Below are 19,614 nucleotides of genomic sequence, written 5' to 3'. Positions count from 1 at the left end.
ACCAACAATGCAGTAGGGGTCCCTTCTGGCCACATCCCCTCCAGCATATGTTGTTATTAGATTTCTTGATTATAGCCATTCTAGCTGGGGTGAGGTGGAATCTCAGTGTTGTTTTGATTTGCATTTCTTTCATGGTTAGAGAGTTTGAGCATTTCTTCATGTGTCTATTGGCCATCCTTCTCTCCTCTTCAGAGAAGTTTCTCTTTAGGCCTTTAGCCCACTTGTTTATTGGGCACTTGTTTCATTGAAGATTTTTTGTCGGGGGATTTAATTTTTTGAGTTCCAGGTATATTTTAGATATGAGACCTTTGTCTGTTGTATGGCTAGTGAAGATCTTCTCCTAATCCATGGGCTTTCTATTGATCTTGATAGCTATGTTCTTTGCCATGCAGAAGCTGTGTAATTTCATGCAATCCTATTTGTCCAACCTTTCTTTGATTTGTTGTGTTTCTTTGTCTCCATTAAGAAAATTTTGCTTAAAGCCAAGCCCAAAGAAACATAGGTCCCATGGTTTCCCTCATTTGCAATAGTTAGTATATGTATGAATCAAGCAGAAAAGGTCAGATAAGGTGATGTTAGGAAAATGAACCCTAAGATATGTACTTAAATGTATTTATTCTTTCATGAATTTGTTTCTAATGCATTTATATGATTATTTCTTTGTTGCTTTGTATGTCCCTCCCCCACAGTATAACTCCTGCTTTCACTGTATTTGATGTCGGTATAATTTGTGGAGAGGAAGGGGAAAAACAAGTCGTTTAAATAAGGATACAGGTGGACCCGTTGCAACAATGAGAAGTACAAGTTGTCATGTCGAAAACAAACTTTACAACTTTGGTGGGGGGGTGGGAGGAGGATTGGGTGGGGGGGAAAGCTTGGAAGGGATGGGAAGGGGAAACAAAGGAGGAGGCTACAATGCTTGATAAGAAATGTACTCATTATCTTGCCCATGTAATTGTAACCCCTCTGTACAGTTTTTTCACAATAATAATAACAAAATTCGGCCTGTGCCAAGGAGACCAAGGGTTTCTCTTATTCTGTCCTGTAATGTTTTCAGGGTATCTGCTTTGACTCCCAGGTCTTTGATCCATTTGGAGTTGATTCTGGTGCAGGGTGCTATATAGAGATCTATCTTTAGTTTTCTACAGATGATTAACTAATTTTGCAAGCACCATTTACTGAAGAGGCTGTCTTCTTTTATTTTTTAAGTTCCCTTATTGAAATTAGGTGGTGATAGGTCTATGGGTTCATCTCTGGGTTTTCAGTTCTATTCCATTGGTCCTGAGGTCTGTTCTTGTGCCAGTACCAACCTGTTTTGATTACTATGGCTTTGTAGTAGAATTTGAAATTTGGTATTGATATTCCTCCAGCACTGTTCTTTCTCTTAAGGATCGTTTTTGCTATTCGGGGTCTTTTATTTTTTCATATGAATTTTTGGATTTCCTCTTCAATTTCCTTGAAGAATGAGGTTAGCTCTCTAGGCATAAAAGAAATGCAAATCAAGACAACAAGGAAATTCCACCTCACCCCAGCTAGAATGGCTACAATCAAGAAATCGAATAACAACAGATGCTAGAGGAGATGTGGTCAAAAGGAAACCCTACTGCATTGTTGGTGGGAATGTAAACTTGTTCAACCACTCTGGAAAGCAGTGTGGAGGTTCCTCAAAAGACTCCACACAGAGCTCCCTTATGACCAAGCAATCCCACTTTTGTGCATTTACCCAAACGATTACAAACAAGGTCATACCAAAGCTACCAGCACAACCATATTTATTGCAGCATTATTTCCCATAGCTAAGATATGGAACCAACCCAGATGCTCCTCAGTAGATGAATGGATCAAGAAATGTTATACACACACACACACACACACACACACACACACACACACACACACACACACACACACACACACACACAATGGAATTCTATGCCTCCATCAGAAAAAGTGACATTGACTCTTTTGTTAGGAAATGGAAAGACTTGGAAAAAATCATTAAGTGAATTAATCCAGGCCCAAAGAAACATAGGTCCCATTGTTTCCCTTGTTTGCAGTGACTAGTACATGTCTAGGACAAGCAGAGTAGGTTAAAGGCAATATATATATGACCATATGAGATATTAAGCAAAATGCACCCCAAGACAGAGACACTAGAGGTTTTTTTTTCTTCTTTTTCTTGCTAGTGTTTTTAATGTTCTTACAACATACTATGTGATTCATTTGTTTCTATTGTATATTCTTCCTGCATGATATAACCCTTGTTTTCACTGGATTTTATGCTGATGCTGATGCTCTGCACCTTGTATATATATATATATATATATATATATATATATATATATATATATATATATATATATATATATATATATATATTTGGGGAGGGGAAAGGATATTGCAGAACACTTACATGAGGATGCAGGCTGACCCATTGTGACAATGAGATGTACAGGACAGTACATTGAAAATGAACTTCACAATGCTGGGGTGGGGGGGGCGGGAGGAGTTGGGGAGGTGGGGAGGGAAGTGATGTTAGGGGGAAAATAAAAGTGGAAGTAACAATGCTCGCTATGAAATGTACGCATTACCCTACTCATGTAACTGTAACCCCTGTGCACAACATTTTTAAAATAAAAAATTAATAAAAAAGAATGAATTTCGGAATATTGGAATATTGATAGGTATTGCACTGAATGTGTAGATAGCCTTGGGAAGTATTGCCGTTTTCATGATGTTGATCCTTACAATCCAGGAGCATGGTTTTCTACTAAGTTCTGCTTTGATTTCCTTTTTCAGGTTTTTAAAGTTTTCATCATAGAGGCCCTTCACTTCTTTGGTTAAGTTAATTCATAGGTATTTTATTTTTTGTGGGGCTACTAAGAATGGAGTTGATTTCCTGATTTCAGCCGCGCTCTTCTCATTATTGGCATACAGAAAAGCCATCAATTTTTGAGGGTTAATTTTATACCCTGCTTGGAGTGGAGTCTGTAGGATTCTTTAAATACAAGATCATGTCATCTGCAAAGAGGGAGAGTTTTACTTCATCTTTCCTTATTTGGATCCCTTTTTATGTTTGCATCTTATTTTATTGCTGCAGCTAGGCATTCTAATACTAAATTGAAAAGAAGTGGAGAGAGTGGACATCCTTGTCTCATTCCTGAGTTTAGAGGAAATGGCTTTAATTTTCACCATTATGTATAATGCTGGCTGTTGGTTTGTCATATACAACCTTTATTGTATTGAGGAATGTTCCATGGATTCCTAATTTTTCCAGAGCCTTCATCATAAAGAGGTGTTGGAGCTTGTCAAATGCTTTTTCTGCATCTATTGAGATAACCTTGTGGTTCTTATCCTTGCTCTTGTTGATGTGAATTATGTTAATTGATTTGCATATATTGAACCAGCTTTGCATCCCTGAAATGAATCCTGTTTGATTGTAGTGTATGATTTTTGGATGAATTGTTGAAGTCAATTGGCCAAAATTTTCTTGAGAAGTTTTGCATCAATGTTCATCAAAGAAATGTGTCTATAGTTCTCTTTCTTTGAGTTCCTTCCTGGTTCAACAGACATCATAGAATGAGTTTGGTAGTGAACTTTCTCTTTCAATTTCATTGAAGAGTTGGAGGAGTATTGATTTGAGTTCTGCTTTGAAGTCCTTGTGGAATTCCGCTGTAAATCCATCTGGTTCTGGGCTTTTTGTAGATGGGAGGTCTCTTATTGCCGTTTCTATTTCAATGCTTGATATGGGCCTGTTAAGTTGGTTTAACTCATCTTGGTTTAGTTTTGGCATGTCGATATTTGCTAGGAAATCATCCATTTCTTCCAGATTCTCAAACTTATTAGCATAAAGGTTTGAAATATATTCTCTTATAATGTTCTGGATCTTGGTTGTTTCTGTGATGATGTTTCCATTCTTATCTCTGAGTTTATTTGGGTGTGTTCTCTTCTTTTTCTGATTAAATTTGCTAAGGGTCTGTCAATTTCGTTAATTTCTAAGAACCAACTCTTTGTTTTGTTGATTCTTTTTATTAATTCGTTTAATTCTGATTTAATTTTAATTATTTCTTTCCATCTACTGGATTGGGGTTTAGCTTGCTGATCTTTTTCAAGGAGGTTCAGATGTCTCATTAAATTGTTGGGTTCAATTTGTTGATGTAGGAACTCAGAGCTATAAACTTGCCTCTGAGTACTGCCTTTGCTGTGTCCCAGAGGAGCTGGTAATTTGTGTGTTCATTTTTGTTGAATATCATGAACATTCGAATTTCCTTTCTAATCTCTTCCATGACCCACTGGTGAATCATCAATGTGTTGTTCAGCCTCCATGTGTTACAGGACTTTCTTTGGTGGCTTTTGGTGTTGAGTTCTAATTTTATTCCCTTGTGGTCTGGGAGAATGCAGGGTATAACTTTAATGTTTCTGAATTTGGACAACTTTGCTTTGTGATCTAAAATGTGGTATATTTTGGAAAATGTTCCATGTGCTGCTGACAAAATCATGTATTTTGGTAGATGTCTATTAAATCTAGTTGATTATGTTGTTGTTTAGATCTGTGGTTTTGCTGTTGCATTTTTGCCAAGTTGCTCTATCTAGTGGGGATAGTGGTGTGTTAAAGTCCCCAACAATTAATGTCTTTGGATATATGTAAGATTTGAGGGAATGTAGTGTTTCTTGGATGAACTTGGGTGCTCCATTGTTTGGTGAGTAGATATTTAGAATTGTAATATCTGAAAGAGAGATCCCTTAATTAGTATGTAGTGACCTTCTTTATCTCTTCACACTAATTTTAATTTGAAGTCTATTTTATCTGATATTAGGATTGTAACTCTCGCCTGATTATGGGAGCAGTTTGCTTGGTAGATTTTATTTCAGCCTTTCATTTTCAGAATATGTTTGTTTATATGGGCATGGTGTGACTCTTGAAGGATCTTGCTTTTTCATCCAACTAGACCATCTATGTCACTTAATTGGTGAGTTAAGTCCATTATTGTTGAGAGTTAGGACTGAGGGATGTTTGGTAGTTCCTGACATGTTAATAATTCTGGACTGCTTCATGAATTTGTGTGTCATCCTTGTGCAGAGGCCATGCTAATCTTCTCTATATTGTTCCAATTTTAGTATATATGATACTAAAGCAAGCACTGAGCTTACTTTCATCCGCAAATGTTTAAGACCACCTCCAAAAAGAGTTTTTAAATAATCTATTTAAAAGACTTCACCCAATGAAGATGCTCAGGATTTGCTAAATAATTTCGATTCTCCTAAATATTAAAAAAATATATTTGACAATTGGCTTTTTTATGTCTAGTCCTCAAATTTTTAGAATAATAATGTTTTTCCTGGCTTCAGTGTAGATCCTTTCTGGACATCCCAGGGGCATCACCCAGGTGGTCACTCACAAAATTTATGCTTTTTATTTATAACTGTGCTAGGATTCCAATATGAACTAGACACATGTTGGCCATTGAGTTACAGAAATAACTAACATAAACTGGAGCAGTGGCTCATACATGTTAATTTCAGTTTTGCTAGAAGCAGTTGTAGTAGGAAGATCAAAGATCTAGGACAGCCCAAAGTAAAAATATAAAACCCTATCTAAAAAATATCTTAAGTATAAAAAATCTGGGAATGTGCTTTGAGTAACAAAATCCTTGTTTAGTAGTGTGGGGGCCCTAATCTCAAATCCAAGACAGATATATGGTGTTGGGACAGGGGATAAAACATTTATCCATATAGTTCAAAGAGGAGAGGCAAGTTAACAAAAAGCTATGGACATATTTATTCAATTCTAGTATCAATAATTTTTTATTTTAACATATCTGTGTAATATGTCTTATATTTTGTCATTTTATGCATCATGAAAATGGTTAGTACCATTATAGGAAGCAGTCCATTTGCTTTGAAGAGGGCAAAAGAGAAAACCTCAGAGAAACTTCCCAAAGTAGAATATGCTTAGTGATCTGGAAGGAACAGTGAGAAGGCCAAAGGAGAAGGACAGTGACAAGGAAGGGAGTGACCTGAGCTCAAAAAACACATCTACGGGTAATGTGGTCAAGGGTTTAGTCATCACTATACATAGCAGCAGCTTGAGGGGTAGAAATGGAGGGGTTAAACTTGAGGCTGAAGTGACAGGTCTGGTCTCATTGAACTAGGTTAAATTGCCTGCACTTTATTTGCAGAACAATAAGAAACAAGACAAGATCTGACATGAGTGTTTTGCAACATTGATAGATTTCACAGTGGAGGAAAAAAAGTAATTGCTGCATGTAGCAGAATAAAGAAGGGACATATTGGAAACCGAGTGTAAATGTGCCTGTCAGGAGTGCAGTAAGGAGCTGGAGAGAAGTTCAGAGCAGAGTTGTCCTATGCAGTTGTCCTGTAGTTATCCTAATTCCTATCAGAGCAGGAAGTAGCTTGCTCTGGGCAGGAAGCTGTGGCCCTAGGGGTTGGACTATTAACTGGAACTTACCCTAACTCAACAGAGGCTATAACTCCATTACCATTTCTAAGCAAGTTTGGGCTCCTGGCATTTTTCCCATGTGGCAGGGTAGGGGGGCAAATATAGCTACAGTTTGAAATTCTGAATGCCCCATTATATCAGAGTGTCTGAAAAATCTCTTTCTTCACAAACATGCACTGAACAAGCAGAATCTGTTCTCAATAGGAAGCAACACTGCTGCTGGAGTTGGCTGATGAAGTTGGAAAGAAAGCAAGGAACAGTTCTGCTGCCTACCAAGCTGGCTTTTCCAGCTTCCCCATCACATCTCTCTTCTCTACAAACCAGTGGAGAAATGCGGGGCCTTCGCATTCTCCATTCCAGTTGTTTCAAATTAGACTTCCCCAGGAGCTGAATTACCTCCTGAATGTTTCTTGGTACTGTGCTACTCTGCCATCTAAGGAGTTTCAAATAAGATTCCCTAAAGACAAGCATTGTTCTTCATCTGTTATAAAATAAGGCCTTTGCAATGCTGTTCACAAAAGAGTTGCTTTGTTTGGTTTCATAAAAGTGGTGGGTAGGGATAACATGCTGGTAACAAAAAAGAAAAGAAACACATCTAGAAAAGAATTGTTTCCAGTAATTCTCTAAGAACACCTTACTTGAAGTCCCTTATATTTGAAGTCATTGAGGTTGGCTTGCGAGGGTTAGGCCAGAGAAAAGCAGAAATCACAGGACATGGATTCCAACAGAAGTGGGACCGATTTTTTTTCACTACTCTGACATCATAGACAAATCACTTTGTGTTCTCCAGAACTCAGTTTTACCATTCTCAAAAAGTAAATGTGGACAAAAATATAATGAGCCATTAGAAATAGGATTTTAATGAATCAAAAATCTTTGAGAAAAACATGAAAATACTCCTCTGTGTCCTATTTCCATTAATCATTTTAGTAAGTATCAACCCATTAATATGGCAGGTAGGTTGCAGTGTGTGTGTAGGATTTGGTGAGTTTTCCCACCTGGTGATATTCCAGGTTTGGGAGGATCTGGATAAGCAAAGTATCTGAAGAAAGGCTCATAGGAGCTTGAGAATACGGAAACAGCTATATGGAAGGAACACACACACACACACACACACGCACACACACACACACACACACAAACACACGAAAAAAGAAAGAGTGAGCTGAAATCATAAATGCTTATTTTTACTGTTTTATTTGCTGTGAGTCCTTAATAGGAACAGTAGATGCATGCAGATTACATTAATTAGGGAAATTTGAGGAAGATTTACAAAAGGAAGACTAAACTGAGGGTAGGGTATAGAGAAGTTGCTAAGGATAGTACAGTATCCCAATTCTAGTAAAACCCAAGTCTAGTTACCATCTCTAAAGGCAATGGGGCATGGAAGAGAGTGTTGCTATTCTAGCGATCGAGGAAAGGAAAGACTTGATAAAGAAAGCCCTGGCAGGAAACACTGGGAAAGGAAGATAGGTCAAATAACTGTGCAGGAAGGGAACCTACAAAAGGAATGCATGCCTGACTTCATTCTCCCTGCCCCCTTAATCTGTTACTGGTACTGTTCTCTGACAAGACCTACTTCAACCAAAACAAATGAGCTATGTGTATTGTATCCCTGAATACAGGGTCTGCAGAGGAAATGAAGGAGCACTCCCTGTGATGGATGGTGCTTCCAGAAGGCACCATGTCTTAGAAAACTTCACTGTCCAGCACAAATGACTCTCTTGTTGATGGGCGCTTCTCCAGTTTATAGACCTAAAATTCTCATTGCTCAAGTTAATAACAAGGATCTACCATTTGTTTGCTAAATGATTCACTTAGAAAAGTTACTGAATCTGCTACTGTTTTCTCATTAAAAAAAAGTAACAGTAGTTTCTGATGGTCCAGGCTACTGAAAAAAATTTAATAATAACCTGAAAGCATCTAGCATTAATAAAACTAATAAAACATTATTATACAGTTCACATCACTAATAGTGTTTCCTATGATTTCCCTACTGTACTTTGAAGTCTTCTAAGGCAAGGATCATGTCTTAACTCATATGCATGTCAAGAGCCCATCATGGTACAGGATTTTTACTAAATGGATATTTGAGTATAGCCATAGAGATATAATAACTGAAGGAGGGGATAGTTGCTTCTGGAAGCTTAAAATCCTTCTCTCTGGTCATGTATACATAATTCTATAAATAGCAAGATGGATCGGGCACAGGTGGCTCTCGACTAATCAATCCTAGCTACTCAGGAAGCTGAGATCTGAGGACTGTGGTTCGAAGCCAGCCTAGGCATGAAAATCTGTGAAACTCTTATCTCCAATAAGCACCCAAAAGCCAGAAGTAGATCTGTTGCTCAAGTGGTAGAGCACAAGCCTAGAGCTGAAAAGCTACTGGATAGTGCATAGGCCCTAGTACCAGTATATACTCTCTCTCTCACACACAAACACAGGCGAACATGATGGAACTTGACTTTTTTGATAAGGTATTGCTCTTAAGTGATAAATTACATACAAGGGATATGACTACTTTCTGGTCTCTTGCTTTGTTTTGAATATTTGAGTCACCATTGCTAAATCTCCCTCCCTCCCTATTTCACAGATATTTTGGAAGCAGAGACTGTTAGAGCTTGCAGGAACTCATTGCAACCAATGTTCTCTGAAGTTTAGGGTTATGTTATTGTTTTGTGCAAGAGTAATGTGTTATTCATTTTGTGGTTTTCATGGTCTCATTGGAGCTCTGTGCCTTTCATCTAATATTCAAAGTATGAGGCTAGCCTGGGGCTTTCTCTTGGCAAATTGAGGCAAATTGCAAGTTGTAATATATAGTTTTACGTGCATGCAAGGTGTGGTAGGAAACTTAAGTGATAACAAGGGAGAAATCTTAAATTTAGAATGAATATTATTAATAGTTTATGGTAATAGATCTGTAAGAAAAGTAGACCAAGAGGCAGAAGTCCTTGGTTATATTACTGAAAGTTAAGTTGAGAAGGTAATTTAATAACTCTGGAAATGATTGTGAACAAGCTGCAAGTCATATAAAAACTAATATATCTTTATCTTTCCATATATGTGTATATATATGTTATATATATATATATATATATATATATATATATATATATATATATATGACTTTTTCTATTGAGAAACTTCAATACTCATTGCAGTTTGTTATGTTTGGATAAAGTTTGTGAATATATCTGAGTATACAAAAGTCCAAACTATAAAAAAGAGAATCTCAACACTGATCAAGATGCCTCATGCTCATAAAACATGTAGAATTGAAACTCCTTTGTACAACTATTTAAAGATATTCATCATCATCATAATAAAAGACTTCTTTCTTTCCTTTCTAGATATGGGCTGATCTTCATAGATTATAGCAACATTTGAAAACATTCACAACTTGCAACTGCATTCCAAAATCCATAGGGCTATACTATACCTCTTATTTACTTTGAAAAATCAGTCAAAATCACAAACATTTACAGGGCATTGATAAGATCCCAATGTTCTGCTACCCAAACCATGCCTAATTAAATATTAATAAAAATATCTGCTTCCACAGGGAGCTTTGCAAAAATACCGTTTGCTTACAATTCTCCTTTTTTTTGGTGGTTGTATTAGGGTTTGCAATTCAGGGCTTTGTGCCTTCTCAACTGGAACTCTACCACTTGAGTCATACCCCGGCCTAGCTTTTTGCTAGTTATTTTGAAGGTAGAGCCAAGCAAATGTTCATGCCTAAGCTAGCATCAAACCACGATTCTCCAGATCTCAGCCTCCTTAATAGCTAGGATTATAGGCATGAGCCAGTAGTTCCAGACTCCAACTCTCTATGTTGTTATGTGTAAAACAGAAATAATGATATTCTCTGTTACTTAAGGCTGAAGAGAGGATGATGATTATAAAGCTTTGAGCATGATGTTTATCAGATAAGTACTCATGAAAGTTGGCTATTTTTGCTATTTCTTGTGAAAAAAGATCACATTGTGATACAAGCTGCTCATTGACAGAGATGCTGGGAAATTTGGAGGATCTTAACTAACTTCTTTTTGTTACATCCTTTTACCTTCCTGGGCTACAAATAATGTCACTGCACACACAAATAGTAGAACGGTATACCTTAACATGATGCCACAGTCATTCTTGGGACAAGGTGAGCTTTCTCTGTAATGGAAAATACATATGTTTCTGTCCATCCTGGGTGGCAAGGTCAACTTGCCTTGGGCATTCCCTAATGAAGAAGTATTTTAAGACTTGGCTTAATTCTTAAATCCCAGTGATGAAAACATTTCAGAAAAAGAAATCTAAGTATCTCTAGAATTTCCCAAAATTTTTGACAGTTCTCCTTAAAACTTAAGAAAATAGTACTTTTCTTTCTGTTGAAAGCAGAATGTTTTTGAAAGACAATTTGGGAACAAGATTGACACTTAAATTTTAAGATTTATGAATGCTGTGGGTTATAATTAACTTATCAAAGTTTTATTTTAGATTTCAAATAGGTCTTTTTTGTGAAAAGTACATGGATTTGTATTCCCATCTCTTTTCAAAGATGTTTCATATTTTAGAATATACTAAAAGGTTTCATTTTGAAGGTAATTTAACTGGTAACAGAATTGCATAGAGAATAAAGTTTTGTAAGAACTCTGGAAGTGGGAAAGCTATAGTCAACCATGGAAGGTTGTAGAAATCAGAGCAGGAACTGGGTTTAAGAATTCATTAAAACCTAACATTTAGGTGAGAAGAGAGGAGAAAGTAGAAAGACATCTGAGAATGCAGTACACTATAAATCTACCTACTCAGGAGGCTGACTTCTGAGGATCACAGTTTGAAGATGGCTCAGGCAATAAAGTCTGTGAGAGTCTTATCTCTGGTTAACTACCAAAAGTCAAAGTTGAAGTGTTGCTCAAGTGTTAGAGTATCAGCTTTGAGTGAAAAAATTAAGAGACAGCACTATCAAGCCCTAGTATTGCACATACACACACACACACACACCCCTGCAGTAATGAATCTCCAAAAGGTATGGCGTGGTGAATTATTGTGAGTTACTGCTTAGCCAGCCATCAGGACTGATACCAAATATTATGTTAACTGTCTTGTCTTCAGATGACCTATGACCTATGACCATTCAGAGTAAAAATGAAGGAAAATGTATTGTGATGGAGATATTATGTAAAATATTGATGGATATGTAGAGCTTATCATATAGTCCAGAGTTGGACCAAGTAGTGTTCAATTCATGACCAGTTTTATAAATCACTATCAATATGCTCATTCTTTAAAATGTGGTTGCAGATGTCTGTGTTGTGGGCAAGTGCAAGTCATACCCCTGTGCAATGAAGCATCACAGTCATTAGGATGAAAGGGTGAATGTAGACCTGTGTTTCTTTATTCTTGCTCCCTCTCTTCCTACCCTTTTATTTTTATGGTCCTAGTTCTATGGCTTGAACTCAGGGCCTGGGCATTGTCCCTGAATTTTTGTGCTTAAGACTACAACTCTACTACTTGAATCACATCTCCACTCCTAGCTTTTTAGTGTTTTAATTGGAGATAAGTGTCTCATAGGCTTTCCTGCCTAGGCTGGCTTTGAACCATGATCCTCATATCTCAGCCTCCTGAGTAGCTAAGATTACAGGTATCAGTGGCCAGTCATTGGCTGAATGATTGAACCCATATATCTCTCTCCCTCCCTCCCTCCCTCTCTCCCTCTCTCCCTCCCTCCCTCCCTCCCTCCCTCCCTCCCTCCCTCCCTCCCTCCCTCCCTCCCTCCCTCCCTTCCTCCCTTCCTCCCTTCCTCCCTTCCTCCCTTCCTTCCTTCCTTCCTTCCTTCCTTCCTTCCTTCCTTCCTTCCTTCCTTCCTTCCTTCCTTCCTTCCCTCTCTTTCCATTTCTTTCTATTTTGATTTGAGAAGGATTCAAACTCAGTATCTGACACTTTTGCTCATTAACTAGCACTCTACCAAATGAACCACTCCTCCAACCCTCCATGTTTCTCATTATGCATATAATGTTTATCTTCAGTTTAGCAGCTTCAGAGCCCTGAAAGGTTCCTTCTCCCTCGGACCAGTCAAAGTAAAAACTCCACCCAAAACGTGAAATTCTACTAGTTGCAAGGAAGAAGGGCTACCTACAGTCCAGGAGATTGTTATAGATCTTAATCTTTATTTTTATTCAGCCTTAGAGGTTTTGGAAAAGGTATGGAACTAATATTATTTAGTGTTTCAGCTTCTTAGCATCCTCTGAAATATGTGTAATTATTCATTGCAAAAAAGAAAAAGAAAAAGTGTGTCATGAGGGAATGCTTCTTGTCTGTTTTGCTTCCCAAGGGCTTAAATGTTTTCTGTTACATACTAAATACTGAATAAGTTGTGAAAAAATTCCAAATCAATTAAGTTAAATCTTTAGTGGAAAGTGGCGCTGTAGCTCAAGTGGTAGAGCACTCGCCTTGAGCTGAAGAGCTAAGGGACAACGCCCAGGCCCAGAGTTCAAGCCCCAAGACCAACAAAAACAAAACAAAACAACAACAAAAAAATCTTTAGTGGAAGTAACAGTAGTAAAGGAGGGTTCAGTGTATTCTCTGGGGAGAATACTCATAGCAGAGTTGCTATGAGCTGGGCATTGTATATTGGACCTAACAGAGCTTAGATATTCCATGAAGATTTAGGTCTATCTGCCTGTAAGGTGTATGATTTTTTCAAGTATATTATATAGCATCTCCAGGATGGTAATCTTTATGAGAGAATAAAAGTTGTATGCTTCTCTGTAATGTGAATGTTACTGATTTAGAATTAGAGTTTATCTAGGGATCAAGCAAAACTGCAGATACCTCTGGTTTACTGTATAATTGCACCTGTCCTGATTGGGAAGATGAAGAGAGATTTTGCATGTATCTTTGAAAGCCACTTTAAATCCTCTTGTAGAATAAGGATAAGGAAACATACAAGTACAACTAAGCAATTCTGAGGGTACACTGATTTTAAGCTCATTTCAACAAGCATTTTCAGAGTACCAGCTGTACATTTCTGCTTTAGATATGCAGTATTGGGCCCGAAAACATTAAGGGGGATGTATTTTTGAGACAAGAGTTCACTTTTGTCTGGGCCATCTGGACTATGATCTTTCTATTTATGTTTTCTGCCCTAATACTAATACTAATAGTAATGTTGATGGCTTGGTTCAAGTGAATGAACTGTCTAGAAAAACATAAGTGTACAAGTTCAGAGTCATGTAAAAAAGACTACTAACTCAAGCATATTTTAGATATGAAGAAGAATCAAATCAGTCATGTGAAAATCTTCTTGTATATAAGAATAACCCAAGGTCTTTGCTAAAAATAGACAGAAGAAAGTATATGATGATATGTCCAAGAATTTTCATTTTACCAAGAGCTTCAGATTATTCTGATGTCACACTAATGAAAAAAGTTCATTGCTCAAGTATTATCTCTTTTCCAAAGCTCTCTCATATTTCTCCTAAGTTCAGTTCACTCCCTTTCTAATTTCCATTGAGGATTTTATGTCTACTTTAACAACATTGCCATTGTATATTTATGAATATTTTCCCTGCAGTGATGTGAGCAAGACTTCACAGTCCAAAGGCAAAGCTCATAGTGTAAGGTGGTTAATAGCTGAGCACATATTGACTGCTTTCTGAAATCCTTCACAAACTGGTAGAAGAAACCTTTTTGAAATATCTTATCCTCTTCTGATTATTACTCCAATAGGCGACTTTAGGGAAGCATGCTTGATCAATCTTTTTTTGTTTGTTTTGAGCTAGTCCTTGGAGGGCTTGAACTCAGGCCTTGGTGCTATACTTGAGATTTCTTGTTCAAAGCTGGAGCTCTACCACTTGAGCCACAGCTCCACTTCTGAATTTTGGGCTCATCAGGTTCATTGGAGATGAGTCTCCTAGACTTTCCTGCCAGGACTGGCTTCAAATTGTGATCCTCAGAGCTCAGACTTTTGAATAGCTAGAATTACAGGCATAATTTTAAAATTTTCTCATTTCCTCTTTTACCCAACATGGTTGTCTTCCTTCTTATGTCATTACTATAGCATTTATCAACATCATTTATCATTGAATTATTTTTACATATTTATCTTTTTATTACTTGTCTCTCCATACAATAGTAAAGTTCTATGAAGATGAAGATGAGTGTTTATAAGTTCAGAGACTGATATAGGGTTCAGCATAAAGGAGATGATGTTCAACTGACACTGATGAATGCTGAACCCCACATACAGACCTGCACAAATGTGCATGGAAAGCTTGAATAGTTACATGTCTCTGCAAGTCACCATTGGAACAATTTTCTTGAGAAACTCTCTGACAACAATGAACAGCATTGACCTAAAACGTATACTCTAAAAAACTTTTGAGTAGTTTTTAAACTATATATTAGCAAGCATAGTTGCATATGTTATTAAATATAACTTGAAATTTTATGTTTTTGCAGTACATAGAACTCAGGGCCTCATTGGCTCGTGCCACTCTTACCAACCATGGATGATATAATAGTTGTGTATTACATCACCCAGCCATTGATTGAGATGAATTCTTGTACATTTTTAATGCCTAATCTGAATCTGAATCATGGTCACATACTTTCTGCATCCCAGAGAGTGAGGATTATAGGTTTGAGCCATCATGGCTAGCTTGAAATTATAATTTTTCATATGAGGTGGTACGCTTAAGTCAAACAAATGAACACAACCATCATCACAAATACAAAACATTTGTTTCCTGTCTGCCTCTCTCTCTCTCTCTCTCTCTCTCTCTCTCTCTCTCTCTCTCTCTCTCTCTCTCTCTCTCTCTCTATCTCTCTCTCTCTCTCTATCTCTAATCTATCCATTGTTGGCACCACAGTTTGAATTCGCCATCTCATTCACACTCATCCTTCTGGCTTATGGCTGGTATTTTACCACTTGATCCATGCCTCCAGCCTGACTTTTGGTCATTTCATGGACTTTTGTTCCTAGGCTTGTTTTGACTTCTGAGTTTCTGGATCTCAGCCTCACATTTTTTTTTTTTTGGTAATAAGGACATTTAAACTTTTAGGGATTTTGATTTTATTGATAAATGGTATTCCTAGGTCTTTTAATTTCTGTTGGTATTTTGAATGAATTTGTCCCCTTGATTTCTTATTCAGAATGTTCATTGTTGATATAGAGAAGCACTGCTGAATTCTGAGTGTTAGTGTCACATATTGCAACTAATGTTGTGGAATTCTTTTATCAGTTCAGGTAGCAACTGAAAAATAGAATCTAGAACACATGATTTTACATCACAAGAATCATGTTTTATTATATTATTAATTATATGTATTCATACTATTAATACAAAATAGCTGCAATTATTCCTAATAATAAACCTCTGCAGAGTTAACCTGTCACAAATGCACATCAGTATTTGATCATAGGCATCTAAACAGGTCTCCATTAAGTCACCAACAGGAAATGACTGAGATGTGAACTATCTTTCCATAATGAAGTTTCTATGCTACCAAGGTTAATAAAGATAGGGGTGACCTATTGTATCACGATCATAAATTATGTGAAAAGAAGTTGAAAAAGGAAGAGATAGATTTTGTTCACTCCACAATCCTGAAAGCAAATTTGAGCGACTATTCATTTTTATGAAGATACACCCCATTACTTCTTAATTTCTTCCTTGAAGAACAGACTGGGGATGTAAGGTGCAGCTGAATGACTAGAGAAATCTAATTATCACAAACTGAACACATGGCCCATAAGTGGGTATGTGGTCAATTCACATTTCTAAATTAATTAGCAAAACAGTGAGAATGAAATGTGTAATGACTGAAATCCTCTTGGTCCACATTTCATCAAGATCATATTGCCTGGCAAAGAAATACAAATATTTAGCACCTGCACATTTAGCCTGTGACCATATTTGGCATTATGTTTCTACCTATCTCTTGCTTGTGTCTTTGGGGAAAAAGAGGAGAGGGTATGTGATAGCAGAGTGTAATACTAAAAATGACTTCAGTAATATGTGGCAATCCAAGTCATGTCACTGTAACGATGCCCTGTTGATGTGACATCTGCCTTCCAATATGTGTGGCTTCTTGAGGAATCTCCTGGACATTTTGGTGCTAACCCATCTTGCTCCAGGGCCTTAGCTGTCAGAGAGAGCCAGGAAAACTCAGAAGAGAGGGGCATGACTTCATGGTGGCGTTGGCAGTTACAGGCACTGTAACGTGTGGTGTTCTTAGTGTAGCTGCATCTACACTGAAATCTCTCAGATTTATCTTAGAGGTATGATCACAATAAGTCTCTGTCTAAAGACCAGGGAGCTTCATGGGCAAAAAGCCTGAAATATTTCATTGTTTATTGTACAACAAAAGCATATTTTGGATTGTGTTTTCTAGAAATACATGGCTCAGCTGTGACTTATTTGTTTCTTAGATTAGTAGACTTTGCTTTTTTAGAGTGTGATTAAGTATATAGAAACAATTAGAGGTAATGTTTACAGGTCACACTCAAACTCTACCCTCAGTTTCAACTAATAGTTAACATTTGGCATTAGTAACAATTGATTAAGAATGCTGACTATCATCCATAGGTTACATTAGTATTGTATTTAGTCTTTGGATTGTAGCTTTTAACCAAAGAATGCTGTCTGGTATCCACTGGTACAGCATCACCCAGAAGAGTGCTAAATATTCCTGTGCTCCATCCTTTCATTCTCTCTCTCTTCTTGGAAACTCCTGACAACAATAATATTTTTTACTGTGTCTCAAGTATTGCCTTTTTCACCATATTATATAGTTGAAAGCACAGAGTATGTAGCCTTTTCAAATTGGCTTTAATATCTCAGCACTGTGCTTTCAAAGTCCCTCCACTTCTTGTGGCTTGGTAGTTCATTTCATTTTACCCCTGAGAAACATTCTATTGTATGGATGTAGCTCACTTGGTTTTTCCACTTACACTAAGATGAACACCTAAGCATCCAGCTTTTAACACAGGAATAAAACAGCTATAAACATTCACATGTCTGTTACTGTGTTCATATCAATTTTTTTAATTCACAAGTTAAGATACTCAAGGTTATGCATACTTGATTTTTAGCATGTTTAGTTCAGTAAGAAACTACCAACTGTTTTTTAATGTGTCTGCACCATTTCTCATACCCAAGAGCAGTGAATGAAAATTTCTGTTGCTCTTAGCTTTTTCATTCCTTGTCTCTCCAACCAAATGGCTGTTACTATTGAAGAAGTCATTAAGCTCTATGAATACTAAAATGAAATGTGGAGAATGTCTGAACAATGAAGCAACTAGATAATAAGCAACCTTTCACTGTATAGCACTCCTTGTCCATATCTCTGAGGTTCTGAAATGCAGTCAGCCTTTATGTGGACACCTGAAACTCTACACTGTAGCGGTGTTCCCTTACCAGCAACAGGCATCTTTCTTTAACCTCAACAAATACATCAATGCATGATTTATTTTTTGTGCTAGTCATGGAGCTTGACCTCATGGCCTGGGCAATGTCCCTCAAGACTAGTGCTCTATCACTTGAGCCACATTTCCAGTTCCAGCTTTTTTGGGTGGTTAACTGGAGATAAGTTCTCACAAAGTTTGCTATCCAGTCTGCAGATCTGAGACTCCTAAGTAGCGAGGATTACAGGTATGAGTCACCAGTGCTCTGTTCAATTAATGATTTTTAAAAAATCATGAATAAACCAACAAACCTTTGTACAATAGCTAGCATTATCTATAAATGTTACAAATATACAAAATATACGAAATCTGTAATGTCTGAAAACTAAAATGTGATTTCAATATTAGCACTGGGGAAGGAATTGACACTAAATGTCCATGAGTAACTACACATAGTGTTGGACATTGAACACATTGTCAGTGTTATCTTTCTTCCATTGTCTTTATAGCTTAGCAAAGTAAATACATTATGTTACAGAAGACCAGAGTTATATATTGCCTGACACCAAAATTTTAATTTAAAGAGAACTCAGAATGGTAGAAGATATGTGGAGAAAGAAGATGAGATCTCTGAACAACAGTGAGTGGAATGAAAAACAATGCTCCAATGCAAAAATATTATTGGTTCAAAACTCAAAGGCACCTTTTACCTCTTTGGCTTTCCTCTGCTATCAACTTAGAAAAAGCAGATGGATCACACTTTCTTACAGACTATGGGTTCTAATCTGACCACAGGACTGGGTGGTATCAGCAAATGCCTTAACTAAGCTTCTTGTCAATGGGTCTATTCAAAGCTGTGATTGTTTCAGTGCATTTTCTATTTTCTGCCTTATTATAGCACAGTTTATTGATTGTGCCAGAGTAATGACCTCAAGATGACCCCATAGTCACTGGATATAATAGAAGATTGAATAATTTCACCTTTCTTAAGGTTGACCAATACTTGGTACCATTCGGTGTGGTTTTTCTGAGTGTTTTGAATTGTTTTATTCACTAGATTATAAACTCTTTGAAAGTAGGAGCCATGCTTAGCTTAACTGGCACCTAGGCTAGTATCCTGAATATATTACCTGTCAATGAAAAAGTCGATTATGGAAAAAATTATATAAACATATAATTTTCCCCCCTGATTGTGAATACTCTGGAAAGTTCCAAAGTATACCCTTTGAGATGAGAAATTGTTTCTCCTTTTCTGTATGTGGAAAATGTAGCCAAAGAAATCAAATAGTTTTCATATACTGTGAGGACCATATATATACCACATATCAGGACCATATATACCATATATTCAGCATCTCTGATGCCAAATCATCTCTTTGAGCAATTTAAGCATCTTAGAGACCAGAAGGTTGTTTTGATATATATGCCATGAGATCCCAGCAATTTTTTAGGCTATGAACTTTTATGTTCTAGGAAGTTGACAGCTATCATTTATTTAGGCAAACTAACAATTAAAATTGTGGTGCTATAAACATCAAAGTTTCTACAGTTATATATAAAGATTTCTGGATAACAACACACAGGAATACAGATTTTTCTCTGCTTGTTTATATTACATAGCAGTGTAGGAATTTGATTAAATTTTATTCTTGTAATTAGTTTGGATTTAAATAAAGGGAATTAGAAAATTTTTGAGAATGAAATTTCTTCCATAAGCACAAAATACAGTAGTGAAAATAAAGTATACAAAACAGGATAC

General features: G+C 36.9%; 1 protein-coding gene and 1 non-coding gene across 4 annotated transcripts in view; both read right to left on the bottom strand.

Annotated features, from left to right (window-relative positions):
- Grm5 (glutamate metabotropic receptor 5) overlaps positions 1–19,614 on the bottom strand; it is a 538,255-nt gene that overhangs the window by 217,902 nt on the left and 300,739 nt on the right. The gene's annotated exons all lie outside the window — the stretch shown is intronic.
- Positions 5,036–5,138, bottom strand: LOC138836647 (U6 spliceosomal RNA). The gene has a single exon (XR_011374968.1). It is a non-coding gene; the product is annotated as a U6 spliceosomal RNA (small nuclear RNA).

This window comes from Dipodomys merriami, unplaced genomic scaffold (assembly GCF_024711535.1).
Source record: "Dipodomys merriami isolate MVZ:Mamm:240054 unplaced genomic scaffold, mDipMer1.0.p SCAF_25, whole genome shotgun sequence".
NCBI classification, from domain to species: Eukaryota; Metazoa; Chordata; class Mammalia; order Rodentia; family Heteromyidae; genus Dipodomys; species Dipodomys merriami.
This window is presented reverse-complemented; position numbering and strand designations above follow the sequence as displayed.